Consider the following 6,185-nt stretch of genomic DNA (forward strand, 5'->3'; position numbering starts at 1 on the left):
CAACATACCGGGACGTCAAATACTCGTACACAAACTGTCGTAACATGAATTAATATGATAAAACATATTTATAAAATTTTATAAATGTCTCCCCAAAACACCCCCCAAAACCTGTTTTTTTTTAAAAAACCGTTTTTTTCCAAAGCACAAAATAATAATAAAAATAATAATTACGAAAAAAAAAGGGAAAATATATCATAACACAACAAGGAGTTGTATTATTTTTAACCCATAACAGAGTAACTATGTTTTATTTAGAGTTGAGGGGAATAAATTAAATCATGAGACATAAATTAACGTTTTTCAGCAAGATATCCGTTTAACTGGTTTGATTTAATTTGTAATGTTGTTTTAGCTTTATTTTTACCTCGCTAATCATTTAAAAAAACAAATACAGCATACGGTTTTAAAAAACAAGATATAGATTTTTGACAGAACATCTCAAAATGAAAATTTTTAAACCAAAGTGTGTAGCTTTAATTTCAAATGATTATAATGTCATGGTTGCCGTGGCGCCCGATTGGCTTACCGTCTATTTAAGCTCAGTGCTCTCGCTCAACCTTGGTCAGTCCGTCAACAAAACTCTGCCCCCAAGACGTGGGTTTTGACTCGGTCCTGTTGGCATTTCCTGTCCGGTATTTTTCCCGTTTATTTTTGTCCTGTTTAATACCGGTTTCCAGTTCCGTTCCTGTCTATTTTTGTCCTGTTTATTATTCTCTCCAGTTTTCGTTCCCGTCTAGTTTGTCCTGTTTTATTTCAACATCCTGTTTCATTATCATTCCTGTCGGTCCCGTTCTGTCCGGTATCTACCCCATCTGTCCGATATCTACTCGGGCAATTGGTATTGATCTCGTCGGCCTCTGGCTTCCTATCATTTCACGCCAGACTGCTGCCTAACGGGCCTGACTCCCCATTTCCCATAAAATAAAAGGCTTGTGTGAGAAACGTCCCACGTCTGGGTCCTGATCCCGTTCTGGTTCATGACATATGACAATGTTTGAAATAACTATGAAACGGTCATTGAACGTATTTTTTAAGTTTAGTACATCTAAAGTTTGGTAAAAATGTAAGTAAAATAATGTCACTAAGAAAAAAATATCTCATGAAGTCATTTGTAGAAGATTAGGTAAATCTTCCTTTGCTTCTTTTGATAAGTCTGTCACAACCAGAACGGAATCAGGACCCAATTGCGCAAGTTTTATTGAAAGAAAGAGGAAGGGCAGCGCCCGCGATCCGGTGCTCGCTGGACACGGGAAGCAAGCTGCTAACAAAATCAGATCTTGATCCGAATACGGAAAGGGATCTTCCATGGCGGGAGATAGCGGTGTCAGGGACGGAAAAATAGGACGATAGCCGGGACAGGAGAGCAAAAACGTGGTCGCGATCAAACACGGGTCGTAAGCCGGGATGGGAGAGCAGACGTGGTCGGAATCACAAACGGGTCGTAAGCCGGGACGGGAGAGCAGACGTGGTCGGGATCGAAAACAGGTCGTAGCCGGAGACCAACGGGGAGATCAGGAACGGACAAGTGGAAAAACGAGTGCAAAAAAACGGGACAGGCAGGAGTCAGGTTCAAAAAAGGCTTGCCTTGTAACCACAGAGGTTTGCAGACGGACTGACAAACGAAGAGTGACAGGACTGGGCTTAAAAAGGGACAGGGAGCCAATCAGATAACCCGTAGCAGCTGGCGACAATTAAGCGGGCACACGTGATCCAAATCGGTAATCATGACAAAGTCACATAATCATTATCGTGCTAAGAATTACATTTATAATATAAATAATTTCGTATTTTTAAGACAATTACATTGATTTGATTTAATTATACGTTTTATACTTGTGAAGCCATTTGAGACTTTTTGTGATTAAGGTGTAGGCTATACAAATAAACATGTCTTTACTTTAAATACATTAAGCAGAAGTAGTATCATTCATTTTCAATGGTAACTTTTTAACTATCCTTATTATTATTTAAAATGTTGTGGACATTATAAGTTCAATATAAAGAAACTTAAAAATAGTATGTACCCAATTCGTCTTGCAATAGTACATATCGACCACCACGAGGCGCAATTTCCATGTTAGAAATCCACATGAAGGAAAATGTTAGCAGTTGTTACGTTCACATGGCATCACAACTGACCTTAAAACGTCTGTTTACATCTTAGAACTTCCATGTGATGCTTGCAGGATACAAACAGTAGACATGAGCTTTTACGCCCTTTTAATTTAATTTGAAACCCTGAAGTTGATTATCAGGGGTGTCTTTCTTTTATTTTTCAGTCCGATAAATATTTGCTTGCTGACACTAATCAACGTGAGATCTTATCTTAATTATCATCTGATGCCATGTTATTGATTATATGTGGAGTCATTCTGCCTCCTACATGTAAATCTTGGTACTACAAATAAGTATTTTTGAGGTATCCTAATAGTAATTAAGTCTTGAAAAGGAAAACCTCTTACAATAAATAATTGATAATTAACAGTTGATTTCATAGGATGGAGTGAAACTCAAAAATGTATATATTTTTTGTGAGGGCAGGGCGACGCGTGCTTGTTTTGTTTTGTTATAAAATACAAAATAAACTAAATATGAATAAAATGATGACTCACAACACGTGGTAAGCTTTCTCTCCTGGCTTTGATCTCTTTGATCTCCGGCAAAACTAACATATAATGCGACAGAAACAAAATGAAAATAAATCCAAACAGCTTGCCAACATCATTTTTGCCGTTCCATGTATTCCGTTACTCCCCAAGCCTGCACAAAATTTAGTTTTTATTCATATTTAGTTTCTTTTGTCTTTTATTAGCATATTTGGTATTGGAGTAATCCAAACGTAATTGAAAGTAATCAAGTTAAAGTAACACTACCCAACCCTGGGCTTTGGTATACCGATAAAAAAATGAGTTAATTTTCACAAAACAAGCACTTATTTCCCTGCCCCTAGAATTAAGTAATTCTGTATATATTTTTTAATTGCTGATTCCTTTCGTAGTTTATAAAATTGGGACTTTTTTTTCACATGGGTGGAAAATTAAACAAATTCGGCATAAAAAAGGTCCGATAAGTATCAGTTAAATTTCTAATTTTATATAACCATACAAAACAAGCTTGATTTTTAGGTTTTGTTGTGATTTTGCGTCGGACCCAAACGCAGGGAGCAGGAAACATGGCAAGGTGCACACAAATAAAGGCATCAACAAAGTATCAAAAACAACAATAAAACTGCCACCCCGCCCCCAAAAAATAAAAAAAATAAAATAGTAATTGAAAAATAAATAAATAAGAAAATTTAAAAAAGAAAAACTTAGAAAGCAGGATTGACTGGAATAAGGTGATGGTGGAAAACAAAGGCAGAGAATGAAACCAATGCTGGGTGCTGTTCAAAATGTCCTCATGAAGGGTCAGGCTAAGGGAACAGTGTGGGGTGATTGGACACACCTGTCACATTACAAACCGATTAGGCGCCCTCTGGTGGACGGAGGCACCAAACCCTAACAGGATTTTTCTTATAGTACATTGAAATGTTTTATACAGCACTTTGAGTTGTATTTTGGTGTCTGAAAAGTTCCATACCAGGGGTCAGTAAAATGCGGCTCTGGAGTAGTTCCCCCCCGAATTAATGATTGCAATTCCCCTAATTAAGGGATAATACCCCAACGCGACACCTATTTACCCACAGCAGGACAGCTTGTATGGAATAAAATTTTACCAACAACACAATTTTTTCAGTATATTTCTTAGTTTTATTTTCCTTACTTACGAAACCTGCTTCGAAATTTAGTGTTGTTTATTAAATGTAGTAGTGCTGAAATACGTGCAAAAAATAAGTGCTTGAACGGGGATAACATTTGTGAGTGTACCACAACAATGTTAGTAATCTACGATGACATTGTGACCGAGATGATCCGGATTAGAACCAAAATGGGCAAGACAAGATCGGTCCAACAAAAAAAAACAAACAAAAAAAAAATGATGTCAAACATACAGCCCACTAGCCAGATTTGGCCCTTTGGATGATCAAATCCGGCCCGCCGTATGTCAAAAAAAATCTACCTCAGTTCTATCAGAAACTTATGTATGTGTACATGTGTATATATATATATATATATATATATATATATATATATATATACTGTATATATATATATATATATATATATATATATATATATATATATATATATATATATATATATATATATATATATTTTTTTTTTTTTTTTAATTTTTTTTTTTTTTTTTTTTTTTTTTTTTTTTTTCCAAATAATTAAAAAACAAACGTCTCGTCCTGCTGCTACAGAGTGGTTAAGGAAAAAGAGCTGGCGTCCAGATTGGTTTCATGTTAAAGACAATATTGTACAGTATGTCCTAAGCTTCAGTAGGCCCCGCATAGTAGTTCACTACTAAAACTCTTATTTTATATTTCTTTTTTTTTATGTATTTCGAAGCAGTATGACAATTGAGTCAAGCATATTTCTATTCATATCTTCAAATGTAGTCATTTATTTTTTTAATTTAAAGTGGCATTTACTCAACAGTTAAAATCAAGAATTTTTTAATACATACAATGCCAAACATTCAAATATTTTTCTCAATTGTTTGTGAATAAATGTGTTGTGCTTAGAATAGATCTCTTTCATCCGTGACCTTAATTTTTAGGGAAGGCTACTAATGTACGCTAGATGATAATGTATAGTACTGAAAAATGGAGCTAAATATTTGGCATTGGCATTTTTTTTACTGATCTGGTCCACGTGAGAACATTAAGTCTGGATTCGGCCTAACATACACTATTTGAAATGATCAAAAAACATAAAAATACAGAGAAAATGCATAACTTTACATGGGTGTAACGGGTCCATTTTTGGGGTTGCTCAAGCACCCCTAAATTCAACCCAAGCTTCCCAAAAAGTATTCTATCTATCTATCTATCTATCTATCTATCTATCTATCTATCTATCTATCTATCTATCTATCTATCTATCTATCTATCTATCTATCTATCTATCTATCTATCTATCTATCTATCTATCTATCTATCTATCTATCTATCTATCTATCGTAATATCCCTCGAGAGGGGTGACCAACAGCAAAACAAACACATACAAAAACAAAAACAAAACAAAAAATAAAAAGGGGAAAAGGAGCAAAAAACACACACAAAATTTCTTGGACCATGGCCAACCAAAAAGTATAACATTTTAAAATTTCTCTTTTTCTTAATAGTAGGCAGGTTAGGCTTAATTATGCCGAAAACCACAACATAAAAAAGAAGTAAAACAAGATAAAAATGTGAATAACCCAACCCTCTCCCCTTTCCAACCTTAACTTCAGCTAGTGTGACTTGCAGCATAACGGCAGAGTCTGTGGAGGCTCCGGTGTTTCACAGTGAGAGTATCGTAAACAACTATTTTAAGTTTAATGTGATGTCCCAAAACGGGAATTGACACTCCTGTTGAATGAACCTAGATCACATTAGGTACAGAGTTGGGTAGGGTTACTTTAACTGGATTACTTTCAATTACTTTTGGATTACTCCAATACCAAATATGCTAATAAAAGACAAAATAAACTAAATATGAATAAAATTATGACTCACGACACGTGGTAAGCTTTCTTTCCTGGCTTTGATCTATGGCAAAACTAACATAAAATGCGACAGAAAAAAAATGAAAATAAAATAAATCCAAACAGCTTGCCAACATCATTTTTGCCGTTCCATGTATTCCGTTACTCCCCAAGCCTGCACAAAATTTTATATATTTAGTTTTTTTTGTATTTTATTAGCATATTTGGTATTGGAGCAATCCAAAAGTAATTGAAAGTAATCAAGTTAAAGTAACACTACCCAACCCTGTTGAGGTAAAACAATAATAATAAGAAGACTAATAACCAGCCTGACACTCTGGGTGCTCAGCAACCCCATATATCTAAACCAAAAATCGCCGCTGATTTACAGGTATGAGAAGTGATCTTAATCTAAAACTTTGGAGTAGAATGTAAACAACTCAGAGAGCCATTCATGTCGTTGTAGTAAAAAAAAAGAAAACAGGCACGCCCCCTGTTCCCTCCGAATGGGAAGTTACCGGAGATCACGTGACCCCTCTCCCAACTTGACTGGCCCACTGGAGGGAGGGTGTGCGTGACGTCACCGACAAACCATACAAAACAGTGC

The sequence above is a fragment of the Urocampus carinirostris genome, chromosome 1 (assembly GCF_059441175.1).
Source record: "Urocampus carinirostris isolate Australia breed hairy pipefish chromosome 1, RoL_Ucar_1.0, whole genome shotgun sequence".
NCBI lineage: Eukaryota > Metazoa > Chordata > Actinopteri > Syngnathiformes > Syngnathidae > Urocampus > Urocampus carinirostris.